The 15,339-nt window shown below is 44.3% G+C and overlaps 1 long non-coding RNA gene across 3 annotated transcripts; it reads left to right on the top strand.

Annotated features, from left to right (window-relative positions):
* The first annotated feature begins 1,106 nt into the window (after positions 1-1,106).
* Positions 1,107-14,468, top strand: LOC112551576. Of its 3 annotated transcripts, none has more exons than XR_003095884.1 (4): positions 1,107-8,918; positions 9,036-9,139; positions 10,775-12,787; positions 13,982-14,468. It is a non-coding gene; the product is annotated as an uncharacterized LOC112551576 (long non-coding RNA). The 3 variants fall into 3 exon arrangements; XR_003095885.1 differs by having other exon boundaries at positions 1,107-9,139; positions 10,775-12,576; positions 12,727-12,787; XR_003095883.1 differs by having other exon boundaries at positions 1,107-9,139.
* Positions 14,469-15,339: the final 871 nt, after the last annotated feature.

The raw sequence follows: 15,339 nt of genomic DNA, 5'->3' as shown, positions 1-15,339 counted from the left end.
AAAAGCAAGGGAAGCCACAAAGGAACTTGGCTAGAAATATCTGGGTTTAAACATAGTGATAAATAATCCCATAAGTCCTCCCCCAACGATTCATCAGTATTATGGAATTCTATCATGTTTGCAGGTTCTGCTTAAAATGGTAATGTTTTAAATACTTTAAGCAGTTCTGCAGCGTGGACAAGACTGAGCCATGTAGGGATGGCTTCATGCAGGGATGAAGTCGGGAAGGCCAAAGCACAATTGGAGTTGCAGCTAGCAAGGGATGTGAAGGGCAACAACGGTTTTCTACGAGTATGTCAGCCACAAGTGGAAGATCAGGGAAAGTGTGGGTCCCTTATTGAATGGGGGAGGCAACCTAGTGACAGGTGAAGACGAAAAGGCTGAAGTATCAATGACGTTCTTACCTCAGTCTTCACAGGCAAGGTCGGCTCCCAGACTACTGCACCTGGTGGTAGCATAACCTGGGAGGAGGTGAGCAGCCCTCTGTGGTGAAAGAACAGGCTAGGGACTATTTAGAAAAGCTGGACGTGTTCTTGGGGCCTTAGGCAACCCAACCAAGGGTGCTGAGGGAGTTGGCTGACGTGATTCCAGAGCGGCTGGCCATCGTATTTGAAAATTCATGGCGATCAGAGGAGGTCCCAGATGAGTGGAAAAGGGAAAATATAGTCCTCATCTTTAAGAAAGGGAAGAAGGAGGATCCAGGGCTACAGACCAGTCAGCCTCACCTCAATCCCTGGAAAAATAATGGAGCATGTCCTCAAGGAATCCATTTCTAAGCACTTGGAGCAGAAGAAGGTGTTTAGGAACAGTCAGCATGGATTCACCAAGGGCAAGTCATGCTTGACCAACCTGATTGGCTTCTGTAATGAAGTGACTGGCTCAGTGGATGCGAGGAAAGCAACGGACATAATATTCCTTGACTTTAGCAAGGCTTTTGATCCCGTCTCTCACAGCATTCTTGTAAGCAATCTGTGGAAGTACGGGTTGGATCAATGGACTGTAAAGTGGATAGAAAGCTGGCTGGAGTGTCGGGCTTAATGGGTAGTAATCAATGGCTCAGTGTCTAGCTGGCAGCCAGTATCAAGTGGAGTGCCCCAGGAGTCGGTGTTGGGGCCAATTTTGTTCAATAGCTTCATTAGTGATCTGGAAGATGGGATGGAGTGCACCCTCAGCAGGTTCACGGATGACGCCAAGCTGGGGGGAGTAGTAGATAGGGTAGGGCTAGGATTGAGAGTGACCTAGACGAATCAGAGGATTGGATCAAAAAGACTCTCATGCAGTTCAGTAAGGACAAGTGCAAAGTCCTGCACTGAGGTCAGAACAGTCCCAGGCACCCGCACTGGCTGGGCAGCAGCTTTGCAGAAAAGGACGGGGGGATTACCGTATCAAATACCATTGATTTTAGTGTAAGAGGAACTGTTGATGCAGATTAAAACATGCTGACTGATTTGCCTTTTCACACCTTATTGGTAACAGTTATGCTGTTAGTGAGACCCAGCACTTAGCCACTGGTGGGCTGTTCGCACCTCGTTAATGGTCATTACTTTGTTACTTGGAATGCCTTACCTCTGATAGCAACCTGAAAATTAACAGGACCTGTTCAACATCGATAGTGGTAAATTAACCAACTACCCTGCCTGTCCAACAATTTTTTGATTGCCAGATGAGTCTGTTGTATACATCTTTGACTTTATTCTCTTTCCATGGGTAATGGTATTAAAACATGTAGAAACATCTTCATTGGATGGTTTGAACCAGAGTGGGGAGGTAAGAACGTTAACATTTGCAAGCTCTTTAATGAAAAGGAAACAAAACCAAAACGCAGTGTTCGTTTTTGTTTTTAGGTTACATCAAGTTCATTGTAGTAACAGGGCGTCTTAGTTAGAAAATGATCTAAAGCTCCTTCAGGAAGCTGGTTTCATATGGTGGTTTAGATTTAACTACTTATTGTCTAGCACCATTTGAAATCAGTGTTCTTGGAGGAAGAATGGCTGCCCTTTTGTCTGAGGAACCTTGACGGTACGAGACGAAGAAATCAGGACCTCTCTACATGCTCGTAGTAGGTTTGTCCAGCCAGGCCTGTATTTAAGACTTTATGGTTTAGCTGAACCATATGAGGATGTTCCAATTTGTTGTTGGACACGCAGATTTCCACTGTTCATCATACCAAGCAACAGTGTATTTGTAACATTTGTAGACTCTGAACTTGGTGGTAAGATAATGAAGCACCACGTGGAATTACAGCATAACTTTTTAGACCTAATTTGTCACTGTTGTTCCAACTGTTATATTATCAATTGAATTAACCTATTTTATCCTGGACTGTTAGCTCTCCAGGATGACTCTCTCATTTGTTTTATGTTCTTTACAGGTCTAAGTGCGTTGTTGTTACTGTTTACTTTACTAGTTCTTACTCTGTCCTTGTAAAACAATTTGTATCTTATCTATTAAAATGGATGAAAGTATTATGTACCTATAAGATTCAAAACATGATAGTGTTTAAAATACCTGAGTGAGATTTTGTGAGATCATCGGACCCTATAGAAGTAAGCTAGAAGGACCCCATTAGGTCATCAAATCCAGCCCCCTTCTTGGCAGGATCACCCTTAACTAAAACACCCCAGTCAAGTGCCTGTCTAACCTGCTCTTGAACATTTCCGGGGTGGAGAGTCCACAACTTCTCTAGAAAGCCAGTTCCAGTGCCTGAGTACTCTCATCATCAGAAAATTCTGCCTAATATCCATCTTAAGTCCCCCCTGCTGCAATTTAAGGCCAATGCTCCCAGTCCTGTCTCCTATAGTCACAGAGAAAGTCTATCTCCATCCTGTGTATAATTGCCTTTCAGTTATTTGAAGCCTGTTATTAAATCCTTCCCCACCCCAGTCTTTTTTTCTCCAGACCAAATAATCCAAGTTCTGTTAGCCTCTCTTCATAAATGATGTTTAGCAGGCCTCTAATCATTTTTGTCCCTCTCTGCTGGACTCTTTCCAATCTGTACATATCTTGCTTGAAGTGTAGGCCAAAACTGAACACAGTACTCCTGGTGAGGCCTCACCAGTACCAGATAGAGCAAAATAATCACTTTCCTTGATTTGTAAGAGACATCTCTGTTAATACAACCCAGTATGCTGTAGGCTTTTTTTTTTGCAACAAGAGACATTGTTGGCTCACACTCAGCATATGGTTCACTGTAACTAGCCAGTTGTTCTGCAGTCTGTATTTATGCATGCCATTATGCCATCCCAAGTGCAGTATTTTGCACTTGTCCTTGTTGAGTCATTCCTCATTGATTTTTGGACTGCTTTTTCATTCTCTCCAGGTCATGCTAGATCCTAGCCCTATCTTCCAGGGTGTCTGAAACTCCATCCATTTTGGTGTCACCTGTAAATTTGCTAAGCATGTACTCAATCCCCTTGTCCAAATCATTAATGAAGATTTTAAACAATGTAGGACCCAAGACAGACTCTGGGGGAACCCCATTTGATACTTCTTCCCCATTTGACATTGAGCCAGCGATGACTACTCATTGAGCATGATGATCCAACCACTTATGTAATCACTTGCAGTACTTTACTCTAATTTGTATTTCCTTATTGAGGAGAACGCTGTGGGAGACTGTCAAATGTCTTGCCAAAGTCTAGGTATATCTTATCCACTGCTCTCTCCCAAACATGGAGCCTGTCACCTTATTGTAGAAAGATATCAGATTGGTCAGGCCCATGACTTGCTCTTGGTGAACCCACCTGGGTGTTCCTGATCACCTTGTTCTCCTCTAGGTGCTTCACAATAGATTCTTTGCAGATCAGCTCCATGATATTTCTAGGTATCAAGGTCAGGCAGATAGCTCTATAACTCTTTGTTTCCTCTTCTTTCCCTTTCTTAAACATGGACATTTATACTTGCCCATTTCCAGTCATCCGGAACCTTACCTGAACTCTTCAGTTTATCAAAGGGGATGGCCACTGTCTGAAATTATCTCAGCTAGTTCCTTCAGTACTCTATGCTGTATTCCATGCAACCCTGCAGACTTGAGAATATCTATCTTCTCAGAGTAATACCTAACCCCTTCTTCTACTACTGGATAGTTTGTCCCCCTCCTTGTCTTAGCTGCCAACAGCGCTCATGTTCTAATGCAGGGATGTACAGCTTCTAAGTAGCTGGGGGCTGATCACCCTGTGGACCACACCGTCACGGGGTGCATGCTTGCAGGCCGTAAGTAAGCCATGCCTCCCCCACCCCTGGGCCACACATCACATGGACACTCCCTCATTTGCTGCATTGTGTATCCATGCACCCCTCCCACTGCTGCACTGTGCACCTATGCAGCCTTTCCCTCCCCCTCCTTTTCCCCTGTCCTCCATCCCCACCCCCACCCCGCTTGTCCTCAGCTCCCCCTGCCACACTGCCCTATACCCCAGGGGTGGGAGCAGGCAGCAAAAGCTAGAGAAGGGAGGGGGGAGCTCAGGGAGTCCAACTGCCCTTGCAGCTGCAACAGTGTGGGAGGCAGCAACTGGGCAGGGGGCTGCAAATTAACCCCCTAGCTGAAAACCAATGATCTAGTTGACATTACTTATGAAGACTGAAGTAAAAAAGGCATTAAATCGGTCTTCTCTGCATCATCCATAACTAGGTTGCCTTCTGCAGAGGACCTACACATTCCTTTGTCTTCCTTTTACTTCTCATACATTAGAAGAATCCCTCTTTATTCCCTTTTATGTCCCTTGCCAGTTGCATCTCAAGTTGTGCCTCAAGATCCTTAGATGTAAAGTACTGTATTCTATTTTATTGTATTACACAATGTAGGTTGTTCTTTCCTACAGGTCTCAGTAACCCCTTTAGAGGATGACTGATTTCTTTTGGTGTTCAGAGTCCATACTATTTTCTAGCACCATTTGAAATCGGTTATAGTGATTGGGGAATTGCACCGTGTGAATTTTTGATAATGCAGATCTCAAAAGGAGAACCTTGAACTGTTACCGACAAATGAATTGTTAGGCGAACTGCATTGCTGGTTCAAAAGTTGCTGATATACTCAGCACATGTGTGGGATCTGCAACACCATACATCGACATCATATCTACTATGCTCATCTAAACAGAGGTAAGAGAATCCCAAATATTCACAATCCAGGTTAACATAATCTGTGGAATTTGATGAATCATTTTGTTACGTCACCAGGTTTTGATTTAGGTCTTCTATATTAAATGTGTGCCCCAAATTTAATGGAAAGCAGCACTATGTTGGAGAGAGGGTATAAAGAGTGATTGTTTTTCCCCAGATGGAGTGAGCTTAAGACTGCGAGAATCAAAATTTTCATGATGATTTTCAAAATTTTCTGAACTAATATTACTGTATTTTGAGAGGCATGAATTTTTTTTTTGGTGATACCTGTTATTGGACCATCTACATGGCCAGGATAAAGTTAGATCAGTTTTCCAGCATTTGCTCCCAAGTTTCTCGTATTGTTGTCTGTACGGATCTTCTGCAGAACACTGGTGAAGTGGGGGAAAAAAACAGAGAAAATATTTAATGGTAAGGCTAGAAAATAAGGAGGACTTAGAGTGAGAGAGAGAGACCCCTGAAACTACTTTTCTCTTTTTTAAATTTTTACATTTTTTTAATGTATCCTAAATTGTTGTCTTTTTAAGAGTGAACCCTGTAAAAAAAAACATAACCACAGCCATCAAGATGCTATATTTTTAGATGAGAAATAGATTTAATGACATTCTCTAAATGCGCTTATCAGATACTGCAACTCAGCCATCTCTGCACATCTGTCCTATTCAACTTTTGATACCTTGCAGCAGTTGTGTAACGTTTAAGGGAAAAAAAACCATGAAAAACACCCCTTGGTCTACAGCATTCCTTCAACTGCAAATCTTCTAGGAACTCTAATAATCAAAGAAATGCTTATGCTGTGCCAAGCATACCATGGGAGCTTAACAGGTTTTTAATAATGAAATAACACAAAGAGTACCTGACAAAAAGCTGAAAAATAGAAAGCTCTTGTTAGGCAAGTTTTTGGGGGGGGGGTTTAAACAAAAATTACCAAAATAATGTTCATAATTCCCTGTTTTAATGTGGTTTTCTAAAAGCCCAATGTAGTGCACATTGTCTTGGGAGTTCAGTTCTTGGGTTGGAATGGAACAGGTAAAGAAAACAGTTGCATCATTTTAGAGAAGAAACTAGGTTGTGGGTGGATCCCCTAATGGCAGAAATACCAGAGATGCCATACAATCCATTAGGGACTCTGCTTTTGCTATTGAGGTTATTTATAAGGTGTTTAGAAACAATGGTAACTAGTATAAAACTCAACATTAGACTACTGGATAAATGAAAGATAGCTGTAACACAGGTAGCCTAGCCAACTTGTGATTATTTGTCAAAGGTTCATAGGGCAGTCTTTTCTCCAATAAAATCAGGAACTGGTTATTTTTAATTCTTGTCTTTGCCTTTCCTGTCTCAGGAAAAAAGTTGGGGGAGGATTCCTGCATAACCTTCACCACCCCTTTATCATAGGAAACACACTTTTGGCTGATGCTTCCCAATACCTGCTGAAGCTACTGGGTCTGAACCAGCCATGGGCAGTCTTCCAAACTGTCTCGGACTTCCATGGCTTTTAGCATCATTCTCCAGGCTTTCCTATTCAACTGCCAGCTAAATTTAAAGAATTTCCATTGTGTTCTGAGTGTGAGTCCTAATAATACAAACCTCTCTTTCTAATGAAGCAGAATGAAACTCCACTCTTCTTATTTCAGTGCAAATTCATTGGGCAATGTCATTGTGTAAATCACAACACAATTGCCGTAAGAGAGTGAGATTGTTCTGTGGAAAGTTGTTTTGGACATAAGGTTTCACCCACATGTGATTTAGCCAAGTTATCCTGGAAATTTGAAGAGCCTGTGCAAGTTACCTTGAAATTTTGAAGGAAGATTGTAAAACAGTCCTCTGAAAAGTCGCTGGCAGTACTATGGGATGGCTACCCATCATCTCAGCAGGATGTTTTCCAGTCATCATGGTTTCATTCTGATGCTTTTATTCACAGCTCAGGATATTGTTGCCCATCTCTTGTATTTATATATGTAAACAGGCTGGGGAAAACATTTTCAACCAGGGTTTGCTTTGTGCCAGGCCAAAGTGCAAGGCTCTTGTGCTTTGTGGTGTCAAGTCCACGCAGGATCTACGTTCTATAGCAGAGGTATCAAACGTATGGCCATGGGCATGTTGTCTGACCAGGGGGGGCTCCCAGTTGGGTTGGGAAATTCAGTGGCAGGGAGAGCTGGGGTGGGGCCTACTGCCAAAACCCATAGTCTGGAACCCCACGGGGGGCACATTTTAACAGCAAGGGTGAAAAATAGGGGTGCACTGATAGAGATTTTTACAGCTGATATTGATGGGTGATTTTTATTGAGCTATATCAGCCGATACCGATCCGAATGCCAATATGCAGCCTGGCAGCATGGAAAGCAGCCTCCGGCTGGTACATCTGTTGTGAGAGAAGGGGCCGGGGGAGGGGAGGGGGGCAGATCAAGGCCCCCGCGGTGAGGGAGGGAGTGGGGCAGGCACCCCTTCCCTCCCCCCGCCCCTTCCCCCGCAGCAGACTGACCAGCCGGACCCGACTGCTCTCCATGCTGCCAGGCTGGGCGCCTGCATACTGCGCTGTGGCTGCGCACATGAACAGGGCATTTATCTGCACGTTACCGGCCACATCAACCAAAAACAGCCAGTTGCCGATACCCGTCAGTTTTCCTTATATCGGTGCTGATCCGATATGGGACCAATGTATTGGTGCACCTCTAGTGAAAAACAGCTGCATTAACCCCTTCAGCAATCGTCTCCAGTTGTGCTACTGCATCCAAATACAGCCTGTGAAGATACAGCCGTGATGCCACAGCCTGGATCTGGCCAAAGGAAGCAGATGAGTTTGACATCCCTGCTCTGCATCAATCAGATGGTCTTTGAGGGTCTGTGATTGAGCAGAAATTATCGCCAAGCTATTGATTTGAATAAGTCACCCAGCAAGTTAGAGAACTGAGAAAAGAAATCAGGAGGTTTGAGATTCTTTCCCTTAAAACACATTTTCATTTATTAACGTGGACATTTTAAGAATCCCTTTCAGATTTACGTCACGTCCGTGTTACTTCCAGATTCCTTGACCACCTCGGGCTAGTCACTTCCGCAGTCCTGTCTGGTCATTTTTGATTTGGTCCTCCTGTCTTAGCACAAAGCTGAGGTATTTGGGTTTCAAACAAAAATACCAGCCCAGACCTGTTCTAATTAAAAAAAAAAAAAAAAAAGCCATGATGGTGTTTCTGTTGATATTAAATCCAGCAACACTTTTCTTCCCAAACAGCAGGTTTGGGTCCAACTGTCCTTTTAGCCCTCGAATCTTTGGTTCCCTCTGGAACTGGCTCCTGCATAGGATTTTGCTTGGGAGGGTGACACAGTGTGACAGGATGTAGACACAAATCCTTCAGCTACTAAAAGTTTAGAGCGAGTGCGGCCTCATGTCTGCAATGAACCCCAATTGGTTTCTCCTCCTCCTCTCCCTTGCAAAAACCCTTCCTCAGCCAACCCACCAGATGTGAGCCACCTCCCTCAGCCCAGAAAGCAACATGAGCCATGCATCCCCCTTCAACAGCAAAGGCTGTGGGTGGAGAAAAGCTGGCTGAGAGCCCAGAAGCAGCTGGCAGACGAGTATAGATCTGCCAGCCACTTAAGGTGAAATCATGGGGTCGGGAAGTTAATGTGGGAGAGATGAGGAAGATTTACAAGGAAGAAGAGTTCAGGGATGGGTCCTACACAGAGAAGGACCCCTCTGCGTTGGAGGGGTCAAGGAGAACATTATCTTCACGTGACCAGACATGGCAGCCGTGCCAAAGGGCAGGTTCTGGAGCAGAACGAATTTCTTTGCCATGGTAAGAAAGTTTTGGTATTTTTAATAAATATATATATATAACCCGATTGATGGAAATATATCACAATTGATTCGAATAAAAGTATAACCAACACAAAACGAACTGCTAACCTTCCAGTACAAGGCTGACCACCAACCAGTGGCTATCTAGCCGGCGTTGAGGGCAAGCTCTTCCAAGGATGAGGGATAGAAAAGAAGTGACCTGACACTGTCTGAGTAGAGGTAAGAGAAACAGGTTTATCTGAATTAGCTTTCTAAAGTGTTTCTGGCTATGTTATGTTGGAAGACGAATGTTGGATGCCTATAGCTCTGGTACCAGGCATCCTTTTTATAACTATTTAAATCAAAGTAAAATAAACCACCTGTAAGGATGGGTGTTTAATCCTGACTAGGAAATCACCAGGAATGATGTTTTGTTCTGCTTTTCTTGACATTTTTTTTCCATGCAGGATGGTCCTTCAAGCCATCCTGTGGCTAAGATTAGGACACAGTGTGTCCTAATCTTTACGTTGGATTATACCAGTCATCGCTTTTTCCCATCACGTCTCCTTCTGACCAGGCCATCGATTAATGAGAATATTGGATCCCAGTTTCGTGAAATGTTTGCAGTTGAAAATCTATGTTTCTCCTTTGCGACATGGTCAAGTGACCATTTCTCAGCTCCTACGCAGTTAATTTCTATTTTGACCTGTCTTCAGCAGTAATTCTTTCTATAGACCTCACAGACTCATAGGATCATAGAAAATTAGGCTTAGAAAGGACCTCAGGAGATCACATCTAGTCCAGCTCTGTGCTCAAAGGAAGACCATCCCCAACTGGATCATCCCAGCCAAGGCTTTGTCTACCTAGGTTTTAAAAACCTCCAAGGATGGAGAGTCCACAACCTCTCTGGATAACCTGTTCCAGAGCTTTACCACCCTCCTCCTGAGAGAGATTTTCCTCATATCTACCCTCAACTTCCCTTGCTGCAGTTTGAGCCCATTGCTCCAACTTGAGCCCATTGCTCCTTGTTCATCTGCCCCCACTGAGAACAGTCCCAGCTCCCTCCTCTTTGCAACCACCCTTCAGGCAGTTGAAGGCTGCAATTAAATCCTCCCTGTCTTCTCTTTTTCAGCCTAAAGCCCAGTTCCCTCTGCCTCTCCTCATTAAGTCATGTGCCCCAGCTCTCGAACCAGACATTATTCACGTGACCCCTGCCCCAGGGAGCCTGTTAGAAACTAGCCTGTGAAACTGCCTTTCTGAACATTGAGAGTTGAGATGTGGGCACAAGCTACCTGTGGAGGAAGAGTTATGGCACCATGACACTAAGTGTGACCTCGTTAGGGACTCTGGGATTGAATCCTGCGTGCTTGCGTTGGAAGTTCATCATACCAGGGCAGAAGACGGGTTTCTTGATGACCGCGCCACAAAACGAGCAGCTGAGCTCGTTGCCAGAAGATCGTAGGATCAGATTGGAGTAGATACGTGGCTAATTTGCTGTCAAGAGACAAAAAACGATGGATAGAGAAAGCCAGTGTTACTGCATAGCCCAGGGGTAGACAACCTTTTCTGGCTGCAGGCTGGAATGACCCACCTCCAGTCAGAGGCAGGAAGGTGGCTGTTATGACCCAGGCACAAGAGAGTGTCTGTAGCCGAAGCCCCCACCTCCAAATGCTGCCAAAACATGCTATTTCATGGCCTAGCCCATCCTGTACCTTTTTAGTATCTTCTATCCACCTCCCGATCTAGAAATCCCTGTTCTGACTAGTGAGCATCTATATCATTTGGAGGTCACCTTTAAAGACCATTGCTGTGTAATATCCGACCTTGGTTAACAGGTATATAACATTATAATGTCCTTTTTTCCTATTCCCCTAGGCATTTGACATCATAAATCTGGGCTAAGAAGGGAAGATTTCAAAATAATACGTTTGCAAGGAGATCAAGGGGGGAGCTAAGAAAAGACAGCCCTGGCTTCTCGTTTGTCAGCGTAAATGGAGAGAGCCCATGATTACTTTCTGATGGGCCTAAGAAGGCAGGCAATCAACATCCAGCCATTGGGAAAGAAGAGGCATTTGTGGAGTACCATATTAGGATGCTCTCTGTTAGGCATCTTCTATTACATGAATACTGCGGGCTGCATACTACAGGTCACAGCAGGACTGGAGAAATGTATGGTCCAATAATACCTAGGGACCCATCCAGCAAACAGTTCTTATCAAGTGTCCTGATGGGTGTTGTTTCTATCACTTGGGCTCTAGAGGCCTCATGTAGGTCAAGAACTTTCTGTGTTGGACCCTGTACAACATACATATAGAAACAACAGGCTTTGCCCTGCAGAGCTTGTGGTCAGAGGTCCCCATCCAGTGGTGCCATAGAAGTTATGGCCGGGGTTGGACTGGGTCTGAACAGGGAACACTCTTGCTTCCTGGAATCAGCAGATTGGAGCCTGCTATCATCACAGTTTAAAGAACCATTGGGAATGTTGCCTTTTCCCCTCTTGGTCATTTTTTTTTCCCAGAGGAAAAAAAAACCCAGATGGATGAATGATTACAACAGATGGATGAACAGTTACAACAACATGGTCACAAATGGACTCTGGTCCATTAGTGACCATGGACCACAGTCTGAGTCCGTGACCTATAACAACAAAAGGTGGAAACTTGTCCAGGTGTTACCAGTCACCCCTCCGAAATGTCCTGGAAAGCAGTGGTATCCAGTAAATGGGATAGAGGCTTGCACAGGGGACTGTGCTTAACAATTAAGCTCTAATGCAGTACTAGAAGAGGCCTGTTGCAGTGAACACGGTATAACAAATTCGTGACCATGTATGTAGTAAAGATATCTTTCGTCATCAGCAGGGCAAGTGAAAGCACCTACCATGTGAATTGAAAATGCAACTCCCTTATCTGTAAGTAAAAAGCCGGTTCTTCTCTGTTATATGGCTACCTGCCAGCAAGAGCCACAAACATAGCTTTAGCTGGTATCCAGGGTAGCACAATAATGACAGGCAAAATTGACATTAGAAGAACATGAAGGTTACAAAGTCAAGCACTGAAAATTTGGGAAATGCCAGAATTAACGTTTCCCATAAACTTAATTCAGCTGCTTTGTGCGTAAGCATCATTATAGTCTTCAATTATGTGATTACAGTATTTTTTTTCAACAAGTCTCAGTCAGGGTACTGATGGCTGTTGCTCTCTTGGGTAGCAGCTAGTCAGTGTTTTACTGCCTCGTGGTCTTCTCAATAGTACTTACCGCTACCGCATCCAAGTGCTTTACAAATGTTAACGCACAATGACTTTTCTTTCAGATGAGGGGCTATTCTCGTGCTCAGTTTACAAATGGGGAACTGAAACACTTAGATTAATAGCAAAAGGAGACACTAATTTGAGTACCAAACGTGATTAAGAGTACTGGCAACTTTATATGTTGAAAGCCCATCTCCTGTTGACTTCAGTTGCATCTGCGAGTGTTCAGCACTTCTGCCAGTCATACCTCGGGGATCTTAAGTGAGCAACCAGAAACTGAAGAATGTGTGAATGGTTGGTTAATGCAACTTGCCCACCACCACATAGAAGTGCTGTGGCAGAAGCAGGGATAATATCCAACTCACCGGGGGACAGCCTAACTGCCTTAACCATGAAACCAACCTTTCACTTCTTGCAACCCCCTGTTATGTAAGTGATGCCCATTCCAACTCCTGCCAGTGAGTTATTTTAATGATTTTATAATTCAGTGGCCATCCTGACTTCTTCCTGCTTCGATTGTTGGATGAAAAATTCAAACAACCTGTCCAGTCTGAACAAATGAATTCTTTCTCCCCACAGGTAAATGCCACAGGAGTCGATGAGGGGTGTTGAAGGCCAAAGTCTTTAGGTCAGCAAGAAGGTGAGCAGGGGCATTCTTGTGACCAAAGCACTGGAGCATGTCTGAACTTTTTTATGTCAGCAGTTTTACAGGTGGACGTATAGAGCTTGCTTGTCAGTGGCTCTTCAATATGCTTTACCACTTAGCAGGGACTGTACAAGGAAAGAAAGTAATACTTCCCTATCTCCCATGCAAAACTTCACCTTCATAAAAGGACTTGTGTCCCAAGAATCAGGGTTTGGCAATTGGTGATATTTAACGGGGACAAAATGTCAAGGAAAAGGGAGTCTGCATATAACCTTTAAATCCCAGACAATATTTTGGGTTGGAGTTCACATTTCCTAAGTTTTTAGTATTGTAGCTACAAAAATAAGTTTTTATGATGGCATAAATAGGGATAATGGTAGCAGACTGGTGAAGGTATCTCACTGCTGTTCTGGAGACAGGAGTTTGAGCCTCACTCCTAACTTTTGCTGAAAGCCACCCTTACCCAACTGGGCTGTAAAATAGAAACATGGCTATTTGGGCTAAGTTGTCGGGCATGAATGCTGGCCATCTCTCTCCCTTATGCCCCACAGACCATAGAAGCTGGTGTGCCTTATCCATGCTAGCCTCAAAGGTCCTCCTAGGCCAGCCAGGACTGATTGATGTAAATAGAAAACTCTACCTCAGCTTTGCCATTAAACATCATCATCCTGAAGGAAAATCAAGGCTCTGAGACTCTGGTTTCTCCTTTCCAGCATTCAGTCCCCAGGGGAGTCTGTCCGTCTCAGCAGTTCTTAGTTTCTTCCCACATTTCGCTCGTCTAATTTAACGATGGATTTTGGAGGCTCAGGAGCCTATGGAGGTGTAAATGAGAAGTCAGGGACCCAGTACAAATTCCTAAAATTATGGTTGGAGTTCAGATTGGCTGTCTCCTGTGGTTTGTACTGCTGTAGCTGCAAAATTGAGACACTATGGGAGAGGGAGAAGGAGAGGGGTTGCTCTGCAGTTAACAGAGAGGCCTGGTGCCATTTGACTCACTGCACGACATCCCTGGAGAAGGAAAAGGGATGCTGGAAGAGTGGACAGCAGAAAAGGGGAAAGTTAAAAATGAAAAAACAAGAAACATGGGATAAGGGCAAGGGTAAGGATCTAAAGGGAGAAGCAGTGAATAGAGGCGGGTCATATCTCCTGCTGTATGAGACGCATACTAATGCAGTTTTTTTATTCTAGGAATAGCTTCTACCTGTGCATCTATGTGAAATTCCAGAGGGAGTAGGGTTACACAGAAGAATCCACTATAAAACACTGCTAGGTTTCAGGAGTCTGTGGAATAATAATGCAATAGCAGCCAAAAACATAACAAGGATGGAACAAAGTTTGCTCCACCATCTCACAATAACTGCTTATTACCAGCCTTTGTCTGTGGTAGGGCCCGCAACACGTGAGGCTCTTTTCCATGTGCATGAGAGGAAAAGCTGTTTTGCAATAACAACATGCAAGATGCAACATGACATGCAGTGAGCTTTCATTCGAGATAGGAAGAATTGGAAATCAGCCATCTTGAATCAAATCCCACAGGGATGCGATTCCTTTGACCCCGTCCTCTCAAAGCATCATAAACAATCAGTTTGTCAGCGTACAAAACTGCTTTCCCCTTCTCCCCAAGTGTGATTTTTAATAAAGCTTTGGTTATCTGTATTAGAGCTGTCAAGCATCTGTGCCTATCTTTGGTTTTCCCGTTCTTGCTCAAGCCTCCTGGACTGCCACAGTGTCGAGGCAACTTCATGTCCCCAAACTACAGCTACACCATTGAGCAGGACACATCTGAAATGCTTTCTCTTTTCAAACGCCTTTACAGAGGAAGAATATTTCCAACAGACCCGCACGCTGTACATTATTGAATGATGTCCACTGAGGGAAGCAGTGCCCGCAGGCAAAGCAAGGTTTGGTTCATATGAGGCTGTGCTGATGTTGCAACACCTGGGCAGACTGGAAGCCCCAGAAAAGGAATGAATGGGTCGCAGAGACAGAGCGTGCCTCCCACAACTGGCGCAGTTCCTCCGAAACAAGTTTCACTTAAAACCACGTGTGCATACTGCCACCTGCCCCATTCCCACACCCTGTCCCTACTGGTTCCACAATCTGTTTTTTTCAATCTTTCTCAGCCTCTTCAACTCTGGTTTTCTTCATGTCGTTTCTCGCACAGAAGCTTTTTCTTGCTCTTCCCTGTTGCTCTGTTCAGTCCTTTCACCCCTTATATTCCTTGTCCATACGGCTAGCCTTTTTCCAGCTCTTTGCCTTCCACCCTGTTTGTCTACCTCTCAAATATCACAGAGCCTAGTTGTGTTTATTAAAGCAACTACTACACTTCCTTTTGGGTGCTGTTCGAGCCTCTCTCTGTCATGCCAGGCTGTGGGCGTCCAGGTCTGGGAGTCACCTTAGGGTTAGGAAAAGCCAGGAAGTCAAAAGCAAGGAAATCTGTCCAGGGAACCAAGTCAATGGTCCAGAGGGTCAGGCAGAGCGCAAGGTCGGGAAGCTAGCCGAGTCAGGTATCCTACTGTCAGTCAGGACTAGCACACGCCAATGGT

This window comes from Alligator sinensis, unplaced genomic scaffold, assembly GCF_000455745.1.
Source record: "Alligator sinensis unplaced genomic scaffold, ASM45574v1 scaffold268_1, whole genome shotgun sequence".
Classification (NCBI taxonomy): domain Eukaryota; kingdom Metazoa; phylum Chordata; order Crocodylia; family Alligatoridae; genus Alligator; species Alligator sinensis.
Note: the sequence above shows the minus strand (reverse complement) of the source record. Positions and strands in the feature narration are given on the sequence as shown.